General features: G+C 36.9%; 1 protein-coding gene across 1 annotated transcript in view; it reads right to left on the bottom strand.

Annotated features, from left to right (window-relative positions):
* ptprfa (protein tyrosine phosphatase receptor type Fa) overlaps positions 1-23,858 on the bottom strand; it is a 164,848-nt gene extending 140,990 nt beyond the window's left edge. Inside the window, exon 1 of the mRNA XM_041270719.1 lies at positions 23,589-23,858. The gene's annotated coding sequence lies outside the window, so the exon portion shown is untranslated. The remainder of the gene's footprint in view (positions 1-23,588) is intronic.
* Between the last annotated feature and the right edge of the window lie 1,807 nt (positions 23,859-25,665).

Below are 25,665 nucleotides of genomic sequence, written 5' to 3'. Positions count from 1 at the left end.
AATACATTTTTTAAAAATAAAACAGAGTGTCATACAGAAAAGATGCAACATCAGGTTTGTTGAAAATCTAATCATGTATACTCTTACTGTACTTCAAGCTATAAAACAAACCAAGCTACTTTATACAGCTGAAATGTTTAGGACAAAAACCTAACATACAGCCAGGCTGTACTGTATAGTATGTCATCTCAGAAGTACTGGACACATTCAACCTCCTTTGTAGACTAAATCAAGTTAATCTAGTCTAATGCTGCTCTTACTGCTTTTATTTAATTTTCCATATGTATTTATCTTCAAAATGAAAATTTTTCTGCGTATTGCAACTGTACGAGAATGCAGGAGTGGGCCGCTGACTTTGCTCTGTCCATGAAATGCTCACTTCATCATGATAAAGTGATGAAGGGCAAGGCAACAGAGGACAATTGTTCCACTTAACCGTGTGGTGGCTGCCATTGCGTAACAAAAAGCAGGACTATCTGATTGTATTATACAGTAGAACGAGGGATGAAATGAACAGCTGTCTGGCAACACTAGCCACCAGATTTTATCATTTAAAAAACTGACTGGCTATCTAGGTTATCTCTCGTTTTAAAGGGGGGGGGGGGGGGTCAAACACACAACCCATACCCAGAAGCTTCAGTAGACAATCAATTTGTCACTGCTGTGCATCCGAAGAAATTCTTTCAGCTCAGCAGGAAGTAGGCTACTCCTCATTCCACTCGTATGGGAATGCAATATGGTAAGAAGCACTTTCCAACAAGTCCCTGGTAAACATTATTTAAAAAAAAAAAAAAAAAAAAAAAAAAAAATCTAATTAACCTAGTCCTAATCGCTGCCACTTCTCATCATGCTGAATAAATCTTCCACTGCTTAGGAATAGAACTACACCCTTTCAGTTTATTTATGATGCTTTATCTTGGATTTAACCAGAAAGTAATGATCTAATTGCAGTGAATTAGCCATGTCCGAGTTCCTGAGCAGAAACGCTCTCGCGGCTTGCAGGTTACGCATTACATCATCACCCATTTAATAGGAGACACTACCAATCCATCTGCAGCTCTGCTGTCAGACCATAATGATTTGTATGAAATAACAGTAATGACTTCTATGTGCCCCATCATAACATTAGCATTAACCTCCACTGACTGCCATCTATTCAAAAAGCCCTCCTCCGTTTATTTTTTTCTTGCTGTAAAAGCACAGGCTGACTTTAAATTGATTTCAAAGTTTAACCAGTGTTCTTTTTAATTCAAGTCCAGAAATCACAAGCAGAGGGAAAGCCAAAGCTGTTTGTGATGACGGTCCACTGTGAAAGGCACTATATAAAATAAAGATTGATTGACTGATACAGTTTCAAGTTGTGTTCCTCAAAGATTGCCTACTGTACATCTTCATAGACTTCTTTTTCTTTTTTATATGCCATAGCCTTATGGTCAGCACCTCGCGGTGGCTAAACATTGGAGTGCATAGATGTCTTTCTTTGTGTGTGTGTAATATATATATATATATATATATATGCTTGAAACACATGGGCAGAAGACTAGTAGCAAAATTACAGAAAACTTTCTTTATATAACCTAGCTGAAAATGGTCAGACTGCACACTTCCCATTGTTAACCAGTTTTCAGAGTCTGACTTCTGTAGCACTGGTCTGCAGAATGAGTAAATCTGGGTTGGTGTCTTATCGTGGGCTAACCCAGCAGCGAGTTGAAATATTGCACCAGGTTACTCCTAGTAAGGTATTGTTCTTACGGAATCTATTGCACACTGGCAAACTCCTCCAGTGTAGTGTAATTATTATTTATTTTATTTTTGTATCTTTTTAAACAACAAATCATCTACAGCGCAACACTTAGGGACCAAAATAAACAGCGACTGGGAAATCCAACCAATAACTGCAGTCTACCGAACTACTACCTTAAAGTTTTGTAAAACTAAATCTGACAGAGTTCAACATTTATTTCTGTTTCATGTTTATAAATATGTCTGCACAGAACTAATGCTGACAGGGAAAAGGGTCATAGACCATAAACGGATGAGATTTACAGCAGGGAGAAATGTGACGTTCTGACAGCAGCCTGCATTTTCAACCAGGATTGTTTAGTTCAGTTACAATGCCTGAGCAACTACAGCTGGTTTAAACATCCAGCAGATCAGTCAATAGTGACAAACAAATCCCTAATCCACCTTAAAATAAATGCAGGTAGCTGGGCAAAAAAAGTTACAGCAAATATATCAATATAACACTCACTGTGCAACCCTCCTCCTTCCTCCCCATCCCTCTGCACTATTTAGTTTCCCTTTTTGTTTTTAATGACTGTCAGACGAAAATAAATGCATCCGTATGTGTTACTATACTTGTTGTACACACTACAGCTTCAAGCCTTCTCTTATATACTACTAACAGGCAATAGGCTCCAAAGATGAATACTAAAGATCCTCAATCTATGTGATCACTGCCCTCAAAGTTGTGAACTATCACTAATCTGTGTACTGTACGTTCTTTTGGTTTTGGCTTTTAAGGCTTTGCAAACTGTTTTTCAGGCATAATTTATCAAGGTCCCTTTTTTCATTTTGAATTTCATAACAAACGCTGTATACAATATAGCAATAAGTAAAAATACAAAAGATGTACTGCTCTCAGTATCCTTTGTTTGAGCATTCAGACCACACTGAATTGGTTTGTTTCAGTTCAATCTGAATTAAACATTTTTAAAAATCTTGCTATATTACTGAGAGGTTCTGTGAACATCGATCCTTTGGAAAACTTGGAACAGTCATGAACACTGACACACACAACAAAATCAGGAACTCCATTTTATCACTGGAAGATTGTGCGCCTCAACCCTGTTCAATTAAACAAGACCTCGGGGTTGGGGGATACACCAAGGTCCAAGCTAATTTAAATGTATGTGATTAGTATTCTTCTTTTTGTTTTTTACTGTAGAAAACCCTTTTTCAGCTTTTGTTAGCAAAAACTCTACTGAATAACTATCAGCTTTACATTAAAATGTATTCCTTTGAACTAGTTTTCTGAGGCATCAAAAAATTACCGTTCTACACTCTAAGTAAATGCAAATTGCATTCAAGCTTGGCATTCTTCTTTTACGCAAAATACCCAATTAGAAAGTGACAAGAAGGTTTTCTCTGAATTTCTTACAGTATGTTATTTAAAAGTATGTCTTGGCTTTCCAAAAGAAAAAAAAAAAAAATCTATGTTTTTAAAGCCATCTTATTTTTAAATGCAGAAACGTTGTTGGCAGTTCAATGTCAAATACACAGTGCTAGGAGAATTTCATGAAGATGTAGACTTCCACAATGTAAACAGATACAGAAAATGTCAAGCAGACAAACATCTTCAAAGGATTTTTTTCCTCCAAATACAATTGTTTAATACTGCTGTCAGCATATACACATTGGCCTGTCCTTCATTGCTACTGTTGCTGCATCATACTGTAGACACTAAGCCCAGTCTTGGGAGGAGTTGTACAAACAGTTTATTATTTTATTTTCTTTTAGATCAATTCTTCACAAGGCAACTTTCCAGTAGACACCATATTTCCACATAATGTACACCACAAAAACAAGTCTGTAAAACTTTATAATTTTTATTTCAGTTTAAGACATAACACTTTAAAACAAACTACAGTACTTCTTTCTCTCTTTTTTTTTAATGAATTTCCATGTTGGACGGAATTAGTTTCAAACCCACTCAGTTTGGGCTGAACATGTAGTTAGAAAATACATAACTTTAATAGACTGCATCACTCAGTTCCACCCTGTTTATCAGATTTCCCAACCATAAGATATACATACGATATCTTTGAGTAAATATATACAGTGACTATATAAGCCTCAAACCTACAGCAACACCACTGAACTTGACTGACCCACAATATAGGCTAATCCTACTTGCATACCTCCACTATCAGAAAATAAACCTCTTATAAAAATCCACATTCCATTGTGTGTCTTTACTGTTGGTGTCAAAAGTTGACTGTTTATTTACTATTATGCACCCTTCACTATTTATTTAAAACAAAAAAGTTGAGAATGATTTTTGTTCCCTCGCTATTCAGCTCCTGCTGTGCAACTGAGACAAAATTAAACATGCCGGGCTAGAGAAGAAAAGGACAGCTTGGGCCATCAAGGGCATTATGCAATGCTTGAAAATTAAAAGGCGATTGGCTTTAGGTTACAGAGTTTAAGTGGACAGATAGATTAAAACATGAACACATGCTCATGCAATCACACTGACGCATTCATCGAGGAATGTTCCTTCCAGTACATGCATTTAGCAGCAACACCACGTCACTGGCAAACTACAAAGAAAAGAAATCCCCCTCCCTAGTTTTTATTTTTATTTTCACTCCATTAATGTTGAATTTAATTGTGAAAAAAGCATAACAGGAATACTTTCGAGGAAGCATAATGTGTGGGAAAAATACTGAACAAAATAAAAACTGTCAAGTGCCACAGCAATACTGGACTAGTGGATATTCTACAACAGGAGCTTAATACTGCCTTGAAACTTGTAAAATTATGTTCTATCGGAGATCTTTTTTCACTGTATTTATTTATGCATTTTGTGATAACATTTATAAAAAGGGTCAATAATTCATCCCAAGAGAAGAACACCAGCAGAGTAAATGGGGTGCAGTATTTAGATGGGGTGCTGTTTAAATCATTAGAACCAACACATTCACTTCATGCAACAGCCTTTTCAACAACATGTATTTGTGTAAGCTTTTGCTTGAAAATTCTAAACACAGAAATAATCCATCAAAAACAGTTTTACATGAAAGCACGCTACAATGATGATTCAGACCCAACAGGAACGTGACATTGAATAATGATGAGTTTTAGCACGTCTGGATATTTTCACTTTAGTTTAGCCTTGCAAAAGGGCAGGTTTCAGCATCAGTGTCTTTAAAAGCAGCTAACTGATGAATACATACATTTTAAATATTAAAGCGCATTCAACCTGAATTGTGTTGCTGTAGACACATTTGGCAAGAAGCCAGAAACCATACTCTAAGCACTCTTAAGTGGTGCGCAGGCAAACGATACAACATTTGCTGTGGGAGAACTCTGCCTTTTTCACTGTTACGCAGTGTTTTTTATATTAATGTTTAAATCACTCACACCCTTAATGCAAGCAAGCTGCTACTGCCAAGATTCAAAACCTTTTTTTTTTTTAAATACAGCTAGATAAAGATATAACTGCTACGTAGCCTACTTTAGTATTCTTACAGTTGTTTTATTTTAAATGGCCACCCTTTAAGGTTTCAGGAATTTACAATTGATATTTTAATGGATGGAGAAAAAAAAAAAAAATCAGCAACGTTTTACTGGCTTTGTTTTTTTATTATTTAAAAACACAGGAAACAAAATCATTATGTTATTGCAGTTTTGCATGAACCATCATTTTGAATTCCCGTAGGTCTGCAGGTATGCTAATTTAAGATTCCCATTGCATAGCCATTACAGATATTAATGGATGAGGAGGTACTGTAGTTTTTCCTCTAATGGTTTTCATAATCAATTACTTTACAATATAAAAATGCATACCGTATTATTCCTCTTGACAGTTCTCATGCTTTCCAAAGCTTTGCAGTTAAAAGCAAGCAGTGGTGATGGATCTGTCAGTAAGTCTTTATCCCTGTCCCTTGGCTTAAGGGCCATTCATTGCACCGAAGATACAGATACTCACGTTATAGGGATAAAGTAATTCACTTCTAAGATAAGCAATGACGTTTACCACAAAATGGGAGACACACCAATAGGCAAGTCTATAAACATCTTAATTAATATGTCAGAGATCTGAAACAAGACACCCCGCAAAATCCATGATACTAATCTTTTACATTGAAAAGAGGTATAACAGCAGTGTACAAAAATGAAGTAATGGTGTTTTATTTAAACTTTACTTTTATTATTTTTGGACATCCACAAAAAGGTTTAAATGATTCAAAAATATTTTGGTTTCAGACAAAAGCCCTTCTTTAGCTGTGCAGAAAGAAAAATAAACACAGCGCAGTAAACGAGAGCCAGTTCAAATCACGTTGGTATCGATTTGCTATTGATGGAAATGGACAGGAGCAGTTTCAAACCATTTTTTAACTCAATCAGGCGGACGGAAACAAGTCACAATCAAGTTTGTAATCTGGATGGCTCAACCTGCTGTGCAATACAAGTTTTATTCCATCCTTGGTGTTCTATTTACTGTAGTGTAGTGCTTGGAAATACTGTAATGTACATTTTCAAATACAATTCTGGTACTGTAAACCAATTACAATATAAAGAAGATTAAATGGTGACACAATTACACACTGGCGTAATTTCTAGATGCGCAATACCTGCGACTGGTAATATTATACAGAGGTCTGCATTTATGTTGGTATTGTAATTTACTCTTCATGAATGTAAGTGAAATACCTTTTAGTAGCACACGATTCTGTTCTGTAAATAGAAAGCATCAGCTCTTCAATAAGAAGGCTGTACAATATTTAATTCAATATGACTACAATGCCAGAACTTATTTTTACTTTCTCCACAATTTAGAGCGTTCAATTATTCCCCCCCCAAACCCCACAGCTCAGGAGAACCGAAGGTTCAGTGGGTGTCCTCCAATCCCACAACCAAGCTAGCTTCCTCTTTTTACACCCATGAACTCAAGAGAGGATGTCAGTGAGCTACCAACCTCTGGAGGACAAAGGCCAGCCCCGTATAGTAGGTGCCTGCTTGAAGTCACTAGAAAATCAGGAGTCATTATATTTACTGTGTGCATGAGACATATTAGATTACAGTAGTAATTAATCTAAAAAGTAAGTAAAAGCAATGGAATGAGTCAGAATAAATAGCTTTTTGAAGTTCTGTTTTTACCCTTGGTCCAGTCTGAAGACAAGACCCTCTGTTATAGTAGCAGTAGAAACATGTCTTTCATAAAACCGACAGTACATTTAAACACAAAGCTACACTTGATAATTTCACTGGTCTTTTGTTTCTTTAAATAAATATTACACAATGGAAACAGTGTTTATCCACTTGCTTACGGCCCCAAGGCCATATTCCGCTGTACTAGTTAATGCGTGCTCTTGCTTTTCGATGAGAAACAAAAATGATATAGTTCGGTGTAGCACAACAGAGAAGGCAGTTATTCTTTAAAATTAGGATTTAACGTGTAGTCTTATTAAGCCAGAGGCTGAAAAACAATTCTCCTGTGCACTGTGAATTTATTCAAGCTAAAGATGCATAGGCCTACTTTGGGTTTACCTGGAGGCAAGACTTTAGTGAAATATTCAACAAAAGCCAATAGTTCTATGCACACATGAAGAATGGTGTTTACAGTTACATCACATGCAATGTCTAAAGGCTTGCAGCGGACAAAGGGTTGTACTGTAAGAATTATAATATAGAAAATGTCAAGGTGGTTTACACTGTGCACTATCTACTCAGAGTCAAGCCGAGAACTCACTGAGCCCACTATCCCCATTTCAATAATAAAATCCACTGTTCAACAGTAGACTCCTGTTCAGGTCACACAGGAAGAGTTAAGGTAGCTTTGAACTCTATGTAAGACTGCATCTTGCCACCTAGTGAAAATATGTTTGCACTAGCATACCAACTTATACATTTTTTAAGTACAGTAATCCACCAGTAAATACACTGTTTGAAAGTATTATCAGCCAGAGAGAAAGTTGGGGTTTGACAGGGATTTCTAGACTGTGAGCAATGAGAATCTATCATTAAAAAAACAACACACAGGTGTTTTGAATTGGATCACTTTATAATCGATGGGGGTTGGGATTAGGGTTGGGTTGGGATTAGAGTTAGAGTTAGGAGGGGTTACATGTACAGTGTGAGCCAGCGTTCCCTCGAAGGATAAAATGCGCGCATTTTTCGCAGTAACTGGCAACAACCTACCCACACAGTTTACTAACTTTCGCAAGTTATTACCATAACTATCAACCTCAATCGAGACTCCAGCCTCTCGAAAAAAAACTATTATTTTGAAACTATTCTGACAAAGCATTAAGCAGGTTTGTGTCCGTCTTGCAGCAGATTCTCTGATTATCCTCTGTAAAAATGCACGTCACATTAGTGCAGAGCTCGGTCGGGCACCAGCGAATAATGTACTGTACTGCTCATTAACTTTACAGTTTTTAACTCGTCGTACAATTGAATACTAAAATCAGTGAAGCACAATCTTCCTGCTTTATGTGGAAGTATAAATACTCTGGTAAACATAAATAAAAATCACAGTACTCACACTGACATTGTTTTATTTCCCTTTTAAAAAACAACCATTACAGAACTCATCTCAAGCGTTTGGCAACTGGTAAAAATGCAATTAGCACATTAGTCAAAAAATACATATTTGAGTGTATAGTAAATGAAGACGACATACCGTGTCCATTATTTATTTATATATATTTTTTGCAAGTTTATTCATCATGTGACTTCACTCCATGGGCCAGATCTTCGAAAGGTTTGTGCACCGCAGAGAGGTATGCGCATCGCAAATGCCCGTTGTGCCGAAACTGTGCCAAGTTGCCATATTCGAAATATCCTTTTGTGCGTCACAATCCATTCTGCACTGTGCAGAAATAAAATGTATGCATCGGGCAATATGGGGGGAATGACCAACAATATATGTGATCCTGGTATATTCAAAGGTATGCGCCAAGCATAAATCCAGGTTTGTGACGTGTAGAATAAGGATTATAAAAGGACTGCGTTAACTCCGCGCACACTACCATTCCAGCACTGACTACAAACAGGCAACAATGGGAAACGTGGGTAGCATGCAGCGTGTCCGTCAACATGTGGATGTGAACGATGCAAGGCACACCCAGAAACAGCAACCCCGACACAGGCGAAGATATGCTGAAAGGGTGCACCGGCCTCGGCACACATATGAGGAGCTCAACAATGGGAAAATCATGTCCAGGTATCGTCTCGACTCATCTATGCCACATGCTGCATGATGACCTGGCCAGAACAAACCTGCGCAGTCATGCCTTGTCTGAGCAATTGGTAATGTCTGTCTGTGTGTGTATCCTGGCTACTGGGACATTCTAGAAGCAGTGGCACTGGAACCATTTTTAAAGTGCAGGTGCTTAAAGCCATTGAACAAAACTGTAATCCCTGTGTATGATGGAAGCCATGCAAAGCCAGGGGTGCTGCCACACCCCCAGCACCCCTAGTTCCAGCGCCCCTGTCCAGAAGGTAGCAGGTGATACAGTGGGGATCACCCAGTCAGCCGTGTCCCGCCACCTCAACCGGCTCATAACCATAGTTTCTTTCGTAAGGGGGTTGGGGGGTGTTCTAGCTTTTTTCAACCTGTTGGTAATGGGGGGAGTGTTCTTTTGATTTTTTTTTTTGTCAGTCACAAAATTATTTTTTCATAGGGGGGGGGGGGGTGTTCCAACATTTTTTTGGCCTGTTGGTAATGGGGGGGTTGGGTGTTGTTTTTTTTTTTTTTTTTTTTTTGTCGGTCTGGAAATTGTTTTTTCGTAAGGGTTTTCTAGCTTTTTTCGGCCTGTTGGTGGTGGGGGGGGGGGGGGGGTTGTTGTTCTTTTGATTAGTTTTTGTCAGTCCCAAAATTGTCCAACATTAAGTATGCATTACAGGGAGGGGGGTGAACAGTAAGCTGTGCTCAATATGCCTCAACGGTTTTCTGATCAACTGCTTGTCCGTGTTATGTTACAATATTGATGATATTCGCAACAACTGCGAAGCAATGTTTAACGTACAATAGTACAAAACCCAAAACCCCCCCCACCCCACCCCACATTCACAGACACTGGAAGGCCGGATAACTTATGTGTTTTATCACTGAGGATTGTATTGATACGATGGACAGTGGTAATGTGTTTACATATACAGTTATATGTGTTCTTCACTGCTCCTCGGGCATATCGGCATCCAACGTGTACCACCAAAGTATGGAAATGAAGACTGAGAGAAGGATGAAGAGGGGAAGGGGGGTCCTGCCTGTTATCTTTGTTGTGTGTTGCCACACATCTGTAAATTAATTGTATAAATACGGCATACACCCATCTTGTGGCCCATTGCTTTATTTGGCTAATCCATACATTGCTGTGTATTACAGGTGTAGGGTGGGCAGCTGCAGTTCGGACAGCCAATCACCGTCAGGGCACTCTTGCTGTGAAAGTCATGCTAACGTTTTCCTAAAGCCAGACCGGTGATCCGATCAACCAATCAAAGACCAGTATTTTCTCTGCAGCAGTCCAATCATAAGTTAGCTGAGGCGGGACAAACTGTTCTGTTAAATGTAATTTCTGGCCGTTTTTAGGCAGCTGTCCATTCTCCTGAATGTCTATGTTGCTAATTTCACAGAGTGTTCATTTACTGAGAAATCATAGTAGGCTATAATTAACATTTTAGGAGTGCATTTAGAATTAATTATTATTCTTACAAAAAAAAAAATGTCATAACGAAAAAAAAACTTTCCGGCGACACTCAAAACCTTACAAACTGGGCTTAATCATGACGTTCAACTGGGTGAGTAGAATGAATATCAACTCATTACTGTGTATTGTGTATATAAAAATGTTTAATTGATGTTTACTTTGCAGGTGAATGAACTCATTACATTTACAAATCAGAGAATGTGCTACCACAGTATACTGTCACGGCACGACTTACATAAAAAAAAAAAAACAGTACCCAAAGCTGGACTTTAAAGAAACCTATATAGTATTTCCTCGTGATACATTACTGTCCGTATTCAATTAAACAGTGGCATTATCAGTACATTAATTTGAATGGTCCTGTATTTATGTTTGCACCATATATTGTGTGGTCTCGTCTGCTATAATATTGGCACATACTGTGGCAACACCAATGATAGAAGCTTCTCGGGGTAATGCCATTACTAATGGTGACTGTCCATCATTCTGCATTCTCGCTTGGCTGTTGTGTGCAGTTGCTATATTGGTAGTGAATGCGCAGACGGTTTTACGAGGCACAAACAGATTTGCGAATTGCTAAAAAAAAACTGCTTTATTCCAATGTCTATGCTTTGTGCCGTTTTGCAATCTCTCTCATTTTGTGCCAAAGCACTATTTTTTTGCGAGGCACAAATTTTGCGAGGGGATTGCACGAAGATCGAAGATCGGGCCCTATGTCTCTGCTGAAACTCAACAAGGAGGCTGCACCAACAAAGAAAAAAAGGCAACGTTTCAGTAAGACAGAGCTAAAAGAAAGTATTCTTAAAGTTCAGCTGTAATTCGCGTTATCATGTATGAGTCAATACCATTAATATCATAATGCCAGTCGTAAACACACAGGGAATAAGAAAGCAAATCAGACAGCAACAATGGCAAAGCAGTGCATTCTATGCTGAAAAACTAAGACCTAAGATACTGAGCTCAAGGCGGAGCTTTCCCAAAGTGAGCAAGCTAAATTAATTGCCTATTTTATTATTGTTTAGTTTATTTCTTTCCACACTACCTGCCTTTAATGAAGTTAATATTAGCAATTTTAAACCATGGCCATTTCTTAATTGAACTATTTTTCTAGCTATGCAAATCTTAGGAAATTGATCACAATTGATCATCAGGATGTAGTCACTACACTACACACCACTGGCTTCATAAAGACATCCTGTCTGGAGACACACCTCTTTAAATCTTGCAATTAACACTGCAGAATTAGGAAAGAAACAATTGATCTGATTTATTATGCGTTTACATTAACCTGTTTTAGAGCAACGAGTCAGTCAACATGCCTTTATCAGTGTTTCATATTTAATCCTGGTTATTATTATAATGCCAGTAAAATGCTAAACTTAATTTGTTGAGTAATGTACATAGGATTACTCTCACGTGACATTGCTGGACTGTTACTAAACTGTTTCATATTTTATTGTTATTGTAAATGCCAGCAATAAGCTAAACAGGTCTTTTCAAAACACCTTTCTAGACTGAACTACTGTGTTAGTGGAAGACTGTAAATATGATTCTCACAACTGTGCTGGACATTTGGTTTTCTGAACTGTAATATAATTCTTAGGTTTTCCTGCTTATTTAATGCCAGCAATGAGCCAAGTGATGTCTATAAACATTATGACAGGTTTGAAGTGTCTTTATGTGCTTTACTATCTATTATAGCAAAGACTGACTGAAAAAAAAAAAGAATTGTGATATTTATTAAATTTACTTATTTTAACTAGTAACACTATGTTTATGTTCAAATGCCATACTTAATTATTAATATATTGATAAAATGTGGGAACAAATGGAATTGGCCATTTTTGAAAAACAGACTTTGGTACTTCCAAATGGAACAATTAGTAGCCCTAAAGATGGTTACAATTGAACGCCAGTTACAATGAAGTGCAGACTCCAGTGTTTCATGCAGTAGTAAGCAATTTTATGCAGGCCACCAGTTAAGCATGCAGTCTGAATCTAGGAAAACAACTGACGGGGCTGCATAGGATCAGAGGAGGTTTCAAAATGAGCCACAATAAATGTATTGTTTAAATTTAAAGTAAATTGTAAAATTGTTGAGATACTTGTGTTGGAATATTGTTTCAAAATTGTATAATGCAACAAAAATGTATTGAAAGGGTTAATGCGTGGCCGAAGGTTTCTCACTGATAATTGGCCCTTTCTCAGTCAAAACGGCAAGTTTTGCAGTAACTAAAAAGCTTAGCGGGAACGCTGGTGTGAACAATTTCTTAAATCCACTGTAGTCCACATCAAGACATACAAAGTGCAGCTTGCGTGCAACTTTATCCTGCAAGGAACTCTGGAATGCCAAAAATACAACAGGATAAATTCCACATTAATCCTTACCCAAACCGGCTGGGTTTTTTTAAAGGGTATTTTCTTTTTTTTGGTTTTGTTTTGTTTCCAGGCATGATTTGGCTGCTAATTCTTCAGGTTTTGCATTTGTCCACTTGGAAACAATGCTGTTATTCTCTCTTCAATCATTTGAATATGCATGAGTTGCTGTTGGGACAAGTCGCAAAACAAGTTTTGTGCCCAATTCAGATGCAAAAAGCAACAGACCAGTATGGTAGACAGCTTCTGTACAATCCACCTAACGTTGTTGGCTGCATGTGAAAAACTGTGCAATGGTACAGTGGTCTTCCCCACCTTCCTCCAATGAGACCGAGAACTGAAAGATCCTGTGCTGACCACTGATGAGAAGGCAGTTATAGTTGCCTTTTTTATTTTGCACCTGCATTCACTGTATCTCAGTTTAACATCTCGGGGTTCCTTTTCTTTGCTATTTTTGACACTAGAGATTTTAAGATGATCAATTTTTTTTCTTAGATGAGGGTTAGAAAAGTCCATGGGTTCTACTCAACTAATCTAAACACTGGTGGTTCTACAAAGCACCACTATTTAAAACAGGGGGCCTTATGCGTGTTCCCTCCCCTCCTCTTACTGTCTTCTGGTAATTCAGAACAACCACTGACACCGTGTTCTGTATATTAGCACTGTAAACGTACTTGGTGTTCAAGTTTTTCAAGTTTACAGCTGAAGCAAACCTAAATTGCTGCCGTGAAACACTTACTAACCATACTGAAAATACGGCTAACTACGTACAACATTTTCCAACCTAAATCACAGCCATGCACCTTGGCCAACACATTTTCAGACCCACTTAGTGAAGATAATGCTTACTATTCCCCAAAGCCACTGCCATATATTGCAACTGGCCTCATGAATCACATTTCTTTCATCGCTGTTGGGCAGTAACCACCCAATGTTAACAGTGGCACCTTCTCCCATCACCCGTGCCAGGGACGTTACTGTAGGGCACTTCAGCTGCTTCATAAGTCTTTATCTCCAGTCCGTGCTCTGATATATTATTCTGATCACCATCTAATAGCAGTGCTGATCTTGATTGCAATCAACCCTCCTTCCCCAGCATTTTCTTTCCCTACTTTGCAGTGCTTGTTATTCCCCTTGGCGCACCACAAATTAATTGCAATACAGTTGGACTAATTGATCCCTACTGCACTGCTAAAGGTACACAAAGGTCTCTTCACTTTTAACTCTCCAAACACACATTTTTTACAATGTTTTGAAGTGGCAGCCCTTTTGAAAAACTACCGTACTTCTAGCTCCAAACGAATATCTGCAACTAATCTGAACAATTTTCAATTTTGTACATTTAGAATGTGCCTCTTCAGAGGTGAAGCCTGCCCACGTGGTGTATCAAAATGGGCAGGTTGTTCCACCAATTAAAAACAGATGAGAGGTAAAACTGAAAATGAAAAAACATCACTCAAGCCAAAACGACAGCAGAGGAATTAGTAATTAATTACAAACTAATTAATCAGTTACAAATTAGTAACTAGCCTAATTAATTAGTAATTAATTCCTCTGCTCTCTGTGCACCTATTCCCCGATAAAGGTCTACAAGCTGAAAAATTGCCTTTACCCAAAGTCCCTTTCAGCGTGTACATATGAACCTTTTTTAAATGGTTTTACATGCTCATTCAACACTCCTCCTTAGAGTAACGGTACAATTGTCATTTAACTTTTGAGAACCACCTGTGAACGTATTCACACTGGATGTAATTCATGGTTTCCTACAGTTTTGGAGTTGCTTTTATTGACAAATACAGATACAGAAATAAAGCCTCATGACAATAAATGTAACAATATGCTAGAGCTTAACTGTCACTATTGCCAGCCACCATTTCTTTTTTTTTTTTTTTTATTATTATTTTATTTTATTTTATAAAACTGTAACACATACATCCAAAAGAAAAATAAACTACAGAATAATAGGCAGGGGCAAAGCTGATATTGAACACATTTAGAAATCTAATCTTATTATCAAATACAATACATTAGTTAAAACTATTTAAAGTAAAAAGAAAATCTCAAATGAAGAAAACAGCATGTCAATGTCCACTTGAGTCAAAAAAGACTGGGATGGTCTTTCTTTCCACTAAGAAAACCTACTCTGGAAGTCACTGAATGGTGATTCAAGAGGATGAACAGGAATGAAACCAAGAAGTCCCCCTTCTAGGACTCAGATCTCAAGCCACTAGCTTTAACCCTTTGCAGTCCTATGTCGGACCAGGTCCGACATTACAATTTTTCTTTTCCTGTCCAACGTCGGACCCTGTCCAACAACATCAAAAAAACGTAAAGCACAGGTCTCTAATCGTTGTTTCTTCGGAAAAAGCAGAGAAAACCTTTCAATGGAAAAAACTGAAAAAAAGGGGGGCCCCATCCACTACAGAGATAACAGCGCTCAAAGAATATCACAGACATTTGCAGAACTTTTTGGGAGATGTTATTGTTATAAAATAATGACTTATGCGTATTATTGAGGAATTTAGTGATAAAAGGAGTGATCAGGAGAGGAGTTAAGTGTATGCACGTCTATAAAGAGGTATGTGAAAAATACAGCGAACAAGGGGTGGGGCTTGGCTGTAGATACAGTACTGAGTGTCCTTTTGCGATTCAATGCCTTTTAAACCTGTTTTACTCTGGGGGAAAAAAAAAATTTAAACAGCACGTGTAAAATAAACAGCACGTGTGAAAATAAACTGGACCCGACACGCCTAACAAGCGCTGAATAAATGGACTGCAAAGGGTTAATATGCCAGGATTATATTTGAGACAGACAAGATGGCACTGGAAATGAATGGCCTCCCCATACCACAAGCTCTCTACTGTAGTCTCCATAAACCCCTCACTTCAGCCTCAGCACTGACCTATCTGTCCAATCTAAAAGATAAGGCTGATCAGCATTTTCTCAATCAAATTTATTGAAGTCCTCCAGCCATTAAATAATATTTATATCAATACTTTGGCATCTTAAACTTCTGTATTAAATATTTTAAACCCAAATAGTTCAGTGACCTATGTACTTCAATGTTTTATCAAGCAAAATGCTTTCGCTTCAAAACCACTGGCAGACTATTAGCATTGTCGTGACTCATTCTCTTAGCTCTTGAATGTGCTTCTGTATGAAAGCACTTCAAAACCTGGAACCTAGTTCACCAATTCTGTAGTGCAAAAGAAAGGTAACTGGGTATTTCACATGCCACGTTGTCTCATACTCAGTGCAAAAGGGCCATCTCTCGCAGCGTTTTTGCAAATTACAACTTACAGCAGCAACAGTTCAAGAAAAAAGATACAAAGAAAAGCTTCGATTACAGGCTTCAAAGGATAAATACAGAGGTAAGAATAAATTAGGCAGAAAACAACATTTTAAATAAACTTTGATATTTTATCTATTTAACTCAGAGCCCTTAATTAAGTGTAATCTTCCAGCCAGAGTGCAGGCTTCAAATTCTCACATTCCTTCTTCAGATAAAATGCTGAAAACATGTATTAATTTAGCCTCTCAATTATACACAGTATCTTTTCCTATTTAATTTCGGAAATGTAATTAAACATATGATTTTATTTATTTATTTATTCTTTCTGAATAGTGTATTTTTTTTATTATTTCACTTGTTTGCACAAGACACATTTTTAACAAATCTTTCAAGAAATATATTGGATATTAATTTTGACCTGTGGAGAAAAAAAACAACAAAAACAAAAAACAGCTAGAATAGCCTGTACAACAATCCTGAGTAAAAAGCACTCTGAAAGAGTGTTCAATTCCCTTCCCTTTTTCTGTCAGGATAAATTTAGAATGTTCTCTGGTTTCCAATGGAGATTCTCTGGCTGGGGAAAAATGCAAACTGAAGCATTTCCACTCAAAACCATACATGTCATTTCCAAACCTATCTGATTTGTTTAAAATCATGTGACCAATGCTGACCTTTAAATTCTCCTCTAGTCTCAATCTTTAGCTCGGACAATCAAATTCCACCACATCAGAAACCTACAGTAGCTTGCTGCATTTTGTGAGAATTACTTGACATTATCCACACAGCTAAGCAGCTTTTCTTTGTGACAATGCCATTTCTTTGCAATAAACAAAGTGGCCATAGAAAACATTTTCATAAAGTAATACAGTAGTCTCCGGCTAACACTTCTTGGGAAGCAAGCGAAGAGTTCTCTTAGGCGAAGTGTTCTCTAAGATGGAGTTGACCTCCAGACATTATAGGAATCAATCAATAAATAAATATGTATTACTTGTCATGACGCACGTGCATCAAAATATGAAACTGCCTGAATGAGAAAAGCAACAGGCAAGTGTATGTCAATAAACTATAATAATAAAGAGTAACAGACAAACTAATGTTAATAATCTGTCAAACTAAATTAACACAGCACCCCTACACACACAGCAAATGCAGCAGCTCTAAATTCATTATCAATACATGTACAGGAGCAATATTCAAGACATGCATAATATTATTTAACAGAATGGTGAAGCAACTCACCAGAACGGGAAACACAAATTGTTCAGCAGCAGCGCTTTTCGACGTTTGTTTACATGCATTTTTTGTAACGTGGAAATCAGAATACAAAACAAGTCACTGATATGATGGCTGTTCTTGAAAGATTGAATAAATCAATCCGTGTTCAGTGTGCCTCAAGACACTTTCACGATGACCAGACACTTTTGAAATGACTGAATAAACGATTTTAATTTAAAGTTTGATAATGATGAGTTATCAGTTTCCAAAACAGTACTGTATCAGTTGTGAACAAATTGCTATCTGTGTCCTTTTAAGCGAAGTTGCTGTTCCTTTAGCCGGAACATTTACAATGGGAAAAATAAGTTTCACCACAAGAGTATTCTCTTAGGCGAAGTGTTCTCTTAGGAGGTGTTCCTATACTCAGAGACTACTGTAACACTTGGTGGACATGGTCGTGGATTTTTGCCTTTAAATGTGTCAAGAAATGTTCATTCAAATATTCTAATATTTGTCAAAGCACTAAATAGTTATACTACTGGGATGCAAACACATTGTATTGCACAGGTAGTAGATGTCAGTTTCATCCCAGGCAGGCACAGCACTCAATAACACAGGTGCTAATTACACAGTATTTAAAACAATCAAAAAAAGATAACACAGTGCAGGGTTGAGGAATGCAACTCCTTGTTATCCTTGAGCAAACACCCCAGTGATTCATAATAAAAAGCATAGTTTTAATTCAATAAAGGCCTAAATTATGCATCTGCAATGGACCCTATCAGGACTGAGTCTTGTGAGACAACGGATAATGGCAAACTATTCCTCCCCCACGTCACTAATACTTTACCCTGCTACAATTTCTAGTGTTGTTTTTAACTTAGGTAGGCACTTTTATTTTAGTGTGAGCATTACTAAAAGCAAATATTGGTTTACAATTGTCTAGCTCTACAGCTGACAGTGTGACAGTGGGGGCCAGTCATGTCACATATGTCACCTGCTTCTGCATCAGTGACATTCATCTGAAAAGGCTGACCACCCCCCAAAATGGTAATTAGATGTGTCAATGATATGAGCATGTCCTTCCCGTCACCTATTTATCATAAAATGAAGTATCAATTAGCCTATATTAATAATATGGAACAGCTAATGGTATTCGCAATGTGACATGACCCCCCCCCCCCCAAATTCGTCATCAAAATGAATGTAAAAAAGTTAACTACCTAAAAGCATTTTAAGTAGGTGGGGGAGTTATAGAAAATGCTGTGATGTACTGTAGCAGATTTCTGTTGGGGGTCAGGGTGAACTTTACTTTCAAAGAGATTTTGAATTTCGGTTTGAGAGGCGATCTGACGTAAATCAGTGAAATAGGTAACTAAACAGAAATGCAGGGATGGATGGACGTTTCCAACCTGTAACTGGACATCCGCTCTTCACATTCAGCTACAGGGAGTATTAGTACAAAGAAAGTGTAGGACTACACCAAAAAAAAAGGCAATTGTTGTTGTGTTGATAAAATGTGTTAAAACCGACAACTGTATCAAAAATGACAGACACTGTACGTGACATAGCTACCAGCATTATTACTAAATAAAAAAAAAGCTGGTGGTACTTCCACTGTAAGCTCCCCACTTACAAGAAATGAACTAAATAAAACCAACATGCACTTGCTAAGTGGTATGAAATGTTTCTCGGAGGCACACATTACCTTAGAAATGTCTAAAAGCATTTAGTGACAAGCTTATAATTTAAATAATTGAGCACCTTCTGTAGGGTGTATTTGTGAAGCTTTTAAGATCTTCCACCTGTAATTTCTAGGTTCAGAGCACTGTGTTCTTCAGCAGAATTCAATGAAATAACTTTTCTGTCTCAGTATGTCTGCATCTGATATTCCTTTGCATTTTACACAGCATTCCAAATACCCTGGCCACTGGAAATGTTTGACATAAGAGTTTATTCCCAGGCAACCCAGTTTTCACAGTTATTTTACAAAAAGGTATTCATGCATTGAAAGAGTCCAATATAATCCACTCTACAGAATACAAAAGGTGTTAAGGAGTGTAAAGCTCTAGTGCCATTGGTTGCTGTTTTTTTAAGAAATTGTGGTGCAAAGTGCATTTTAGACACTTTGGATAAGTAATTTCTTATTTAATTACAACCCAACCTAATTCATTTACCTTGAACAACTAAATACAAAATGCTCCCTCCCCAAATCACATGAGGAAACCCTGTATATGATTCAAGGTACAGTACAGTCCAGGAGAAAGTGGTGGTGGTGTTGGAGGGGGAGGGATAACAGAAGACTACAATAGAATTAGTTTCTCTACTTTCCATTCCTTATGTATTTGTTATTTACATGAGCTTTTCATTTTTCTTCAGGGCCACGCTCTTTTTAAAAAGGGTCTGTATGAAGACGACTTACCACTAGTGCAGTGCAATCTATTTTTTCCTTCTACAAATGAGTTTTGACAAGCTTAGATTATATTTGTTTTTAGCTTCTTCCATAACAGCCGTAACACTCACCAAACAAACCAGACTAGTCAGCAGCAGATTTGTGTAATTACTAATTACTGTATATTGCATTACAATAATTACTGGTATGAGACTGTTTCTTAAGCAAAGCATTTTTATTCTTATTTTTTTATTTTTTAAAAGGAGGAGGTAGATTCTGCACAATACAGGAAAAAAATAAACTTAGCACCTTTTACTTTTCTCCCCCATTGATAAACAAACCAATAATTCCTGTAACTATCCACTTGTGTTGTTTATCTTAAAAAATAACTTTGCATGACCAGTGTAATGGCATATACAATACCACCAACAGTCTTCAAACACAGGCGATCTGGAGTCAGTAAACAAAAGACAAATTCTCTGGTGGTTTGCAAACTACTCCCACGGTTTCACACAAATTGTTTAGCTCCGCTAATATTCTGCTACTGTACCAGTTCAGGCAAACCACTTTGGCAAACCAACCAACAAAGAATGTTTACACTCTCGCTCACACCTAAAATTAAAAATATTTTTAATTCTCCAGAGTGGTAAAGCAACACAGCCATTAAATGGCTCTTCAGGAATTGGAAAGATGGATCTGGAGAGCTGCTAGGCTGTTAATTAGCACTGACAAAATGTACCTTTTGTTTACAAATTGAGAGTTCAGGTGTAACTTAGCTTCTTGGAAGGAAAGCAAAGCAAAGCCAGGTGCAAATGAACACCAACATCTAGTCACATCCTGTCCTTTGCAATGAATGAATGAATGTCTTGCACTCAATCTACTGTACATGATCAGCCTAGACTGTCTCTTCAAATAATTCCTCAGCACTGCTGCTCTGGCTTAGTTATACAATACCCTGGAAACAGCAGCATCACATGGTACCGTCTATGATTTCCCTCTCCTTGACTCTTTCAGATCCATCAGACAGCACCTATCCCAAATGCATTTCACCTCTTTAAAGCATAGCACCATGCTAAACTCCTGCTGCCTTGTTTACTGTGCTCCCACACAGTTGTGTAACATCAGTATGTTTGTACCATCAGTAAATACAGTCTAAGGCACTGTAATTATATTAATATACTGGTCTCAAGCCATGATTTCAGCCATACATCCATCTCATAGTCACGCTGGAACACTCCTCCTGCCTTCAGGTTGTTCTGCGAATTGGGTTTATAACATTAATTATAATGATGATTTCAGCGTGTGCCCCAGCGAATTTTGATTTACGTTAGTCCTTTTTGCCTGTTGTACTTTACATGCAATGGATACCTTTGGGATACATGATCTGTTTTATTTAGAAACAAATAATATATGGTAACCTTCCTGTATCTTTCCTTTAATACCTGGGGTTGTTCCTAAAGTTCTACCTTGCAAGTCTTGGACTGATAAATGGGCACCTCCTCAATCTGGCCTCTGTCCACAATGTACCTCTTTATCTGCTAAAGCCAGATAATTCACTCCCTACAGAAATGCCAAGTTGTTCAGTATTTCATGTTGTTACTCTTGAATGCAAAACCTGACAATGAGAGGCATTTTTATTGCAAGAAAACTAGACTGGGCTGAATTTTGGTTCAAAAGTGAGCCTTGTCGGGCCAGAGGAAAGTCATTTAAAAGAGAATTACGGTAGGCGACTGTTCTGGCACCCTGCACTGGTTACGACTGAGATTGCAGAGTCTGATTTAACTATACCCCCCCCCCCATTGCCTCAAGGAGCTCACTGATGCAGTTCTTTCCTCTTAAACTATAGGGGCTATCAGATTTAGTACCCCTCCCCAACAATCTGACACAAGAACGCTTTATTTCACCCTGCTAATGCAACATAATTCGGATAAATCGATGATATGCGGAGTAAATATAGATCTACAAAATGCATTAAATTACATTTGCTTCAGTTAGGCTCTTCCAAATTGAGTCTCCAACGAGAGGAAGTGTCATCCATTAACTCTGCCATCCTTTTTGCACGGATGGGGTGGGGTGGGGTGGTATCGTGTTATAATTTAAATAAACGAGAACATTTTGGCGGAAGAGACTGGAGGGGGACACTCCAGATCCCCCCCCAAGTAAAAAAAAAAAAAAAAAAAAATGTAATTTAAAGGCCTCTATTAATTTAAATATCACCATCCTAAACGTTAAGGTCAACAAGAAAACTTTACGATAATACAATTCCCACAACGTTGGAAGAGTAGCATAAGAAATCGTATTTGTGCAGCTCCGTGTTTAACATTTTAATGGCACAAAACATTTTAAAACTTGCATGCGCCCTGCTGCTAATTCTAATACATCTGAACAAGGTGACAAACAACACATACAGATAATATACACATAAAGAACAGAACATTAATTATCGAACCAGCCTCGTCCGATTTTATCATCATACGAAACAAAAAAAAGAGAGAAATAAATCTGTCACCTGGAATTCATTCCTTGCAGATACAGCGTCTAATTTACTTAAAAGCAACAATCTTCTCAAACAAACCTGCTTAAGATAGGCTTAATAGGCTAAACCAACTGTAACCCCAAAATTTCACCGACCAGATAATTTAACACTGGTGGCAACTAGCAATCAGTAAGGATCCCCCCCAAAGGAAAAAAACAGGCATACTTGTAATTCTACTACATGGAGAAGATTTACGGTATGTAAATCCGCCATAGAAACACAATTCCATTTGCCAGTGTGATGATTCCCGCGATATATTCATAAAACCCGCATGTGTAACTGTACTAAATACATTACTAATCTCAACATACAGGTGCATTTCTTATAATCAGATTACCTGGTTTTATGAAGCAAAGCACTGTTTTTGACCAATGCGGTTCCAGTTACAATTTCTTCATTGTCATTGGAACCTTGAATTTCAATTCTTTCCACCTCAGACAGACGCGCACACACAAGTCACCAACGCCACCATTTCAAACACAGTACCAGTGCGCTCGTTTAAAATGTGTGAAAATAAAATGCATGCAATCCAGCAGATGTTTTCTAAATCTGAAAATAATTCCAGTTGACAGCTGCATGTTTTCAATGGCAATGTGAACCTTTTCAAAATATAACAATCTTCTTTTCTTATAATGTCGTGTGTTTAGATCGTTTCGTTAACAAACTTACTTATACCCGTAAATTACTATAGCTGTTCTGATCATAAACAGAATAACAAACAAAGTGTGATATTACACGTAAAACAACAATAAAATATGGTTAATAACCCGTTGGTCGCTGTTGTAAATATCGAAGCTACCTGGAAAAATAAATAAATAAATCAATCAAATGCGCTAGAGTTTGGACAGATGATAACCGATCAGTACACGTAACAATTAAGCTGTAAACATACTGTAATGTTTTTAACCCAACACCGATCTAAATGTATTATTTAAATACAATTATTGATAAATTAATTCACGAAATTACTGCTCAGTGAAACGTGTCAACAGGCAAGCAAGCACTGACAGTTTATCCTCTGCTTTGAACATAAAATAGAAAAGGAAAAAACCACTAATATCCATGACAAAAAAAAAAAAGCAACTTCTAATAACAACATAATAAAAAAAAAATAATAATAACAGCTTTAGAAACAGTGGCTACATTGCATATATTGATATTTAAAAGTTATTTTCAATTGATCTAACCTCAACTGGCTACGTTTACATGTATATTTCATGTGGCATTTTTTTTCCCTCTCAAATATAATTTTATCTGAACACAATTTTTTTTTTTTTTTTTTAAATGATTTAAATAAAAACAAAGAAATAAATAATCCACTTAATTTAAAAACTCACCGCGTCTCCGTCCCTCTTTGCATTTCTCTCGCCGCTTTTCACCACTTCGCTCTCTCGATTAGGTTTTCAACATATACAATCCCCCTTTTTAATGAATGAAACCAATGACAAATCCAGGGATAAAAGCAAACCTTTATCTCCCAGTCTGAAGTTTACAGATAATCCTGGATACGGTTAATTGTTATTGGGTTTGTTTATATAAACAAGAATCTTCTCCTGTGTGTATTTACCCCTCGCAACACAGGGTGTCTCTGAGTTTCTCCCACTCACTCACGCTCTCCTCTCGTTTGCTTTTGCTCTCTCTCTCTCTCTCTCTCTCTCTCTCTCTCTCTCTCTCTCTCTCTCTCTCTCTCTCTCTCTCTCTCTCTCTCGCACACACACAGAGGAGGGTCGCTCGGTCATTTTCGGATATTTTCGGTAAAGACGTTATTCTACTTCTTTCCGTATACAACCACACAGTAATATGTATGGGTAATAAAATAGTAACGTGTTAACTTTTCGCACTTAAACATTAAAATCTGTTTCAAAGCTCTTCTCAAAAGGGCAGCTCTTGTTACGTGCGCATTTTCAGCCTTTTTAGACGTTATACTTTGACATTAAGTATAATCAAAATTTACACAACTGTAAAGCGAAAACAAAAGTAAGAAATACACAAAAAAATATTCATAACAATTATCATCATTATAACTGAAAAAATTGCAACAACAAAACATTACAACAAAAATTGAAATCTGAACGAGACCAAATACTACGTTACAATAACTAAGTAATAACCATACAAGTAATATATAGTACTACATTGGACCATATTCATAAATGGCTAAATTGAAAAAGGAACCAACAATGTAAAAAATTTAATAAATAATAATGTGTAACATTAACAACAGCAAATACTACATAACTAATATCTATTGAAAATAAACAAGCAAAACTGGAACGTGCCCAGACTCATCTACTTCAGAATCTTCAAATTCAGTAAGCGTTCTGGGTCTTACAAAACGATATATAAATTAACTCGTGCGAGGGCCATGTTTTATAGGCGAACTAACTTTGAGCATTACGAAATTTAAAATTACGACAACTTAAGTGAGAATCCATTTGCCAAAGTAGGTTGCCGCCACCAGACCGATCCATTAAAAAATCCCGAGGGGCGCGAAACTGGGATTATTAAGTCATCAGCGCAAACTGAATAAAATCAGTCTACACACTCCTCATCTCTCCAATATTTAAAATACGTAGTGTAAGTTTTTCTGTCAAGAGGAAAGGTCGCTACCGAATTTACGATGTGGAAATACCTGAACGACCACTGGAGATATCTACAATGACATTAGTAGTGCAACTGTTATAAGGGATGGCAGACAGGAAATGGGATATGACCATCATACATTATTTATTTATTATTATTATTATTACATTGCTTACACTTTCATAAGTTTGTTTTTAACATTGCCCAGCAAAATTAAGAGTTTTCATTCAACTTATTATTATTATTATTATTATTATTATTATTATTATTATTATTATTATTATTATTATTTAATGTGTTTTATTGTTTTAATTATACCAACATAACAACAAGAATAACGTACAAATAAAAAGAAACAGACACATACAACAAACAACAATTGTAATATATTTTGCAATAGGCAGGGGAAAGAATCTTCTAATACACATGTCTCATATGTTTCACATGTTTTAATGTTTTGAATGGTTTTTTGTTTGTTATCAGAGGTCTTTATTATATTTATAGCTGAAATTATGAGCGCCTGCAAAGGGTTAAAGCTATAAGTTTAGCATTTAATTAAAACTTTGAAGAATGTCTTTTTTTCCTGTTTAAATGTTACAATACTTATGTTGTTTTTATGACTGTACCTATCCAATGTTATTATGGGCCATAAATCTTAGGGTCATAAACATTAGTCTTATGAGGATGTATAACATCAGTATTTTACACTTAGCCTTACTTTACACTCTGCCTAAAGCATATTTAACTCATGGATTTGTAACTCTTGATAAGACATTTTATATGCTAACTAACTATAAATTTGCTTTATGGTTTAGAGTAGAGCACATTTAC

The sequence above is a fragment of the Polyodon spathula genome, chromosome 14 (genome assembly GCF_017654505.1).
Source record: "Polyodon spathula isolate WHYD16114869_AA chromosome 14, ASM1765450v1, whole genome shotgun sequence".
In the NCBI taxonomy this organism is placed as follows: domain Eukaryota; kingdom Metazoa; phylum Chordata; class Actinopteri; order Acipenseriformes; family Polyodontidae; genus Polyodon; species Polyodon spathula.
The sequence above is the reverse complement of the archived record's forward strand: the minus strand, read 5'-3'. Positions and strand labels throughout refer to the sequence as shown.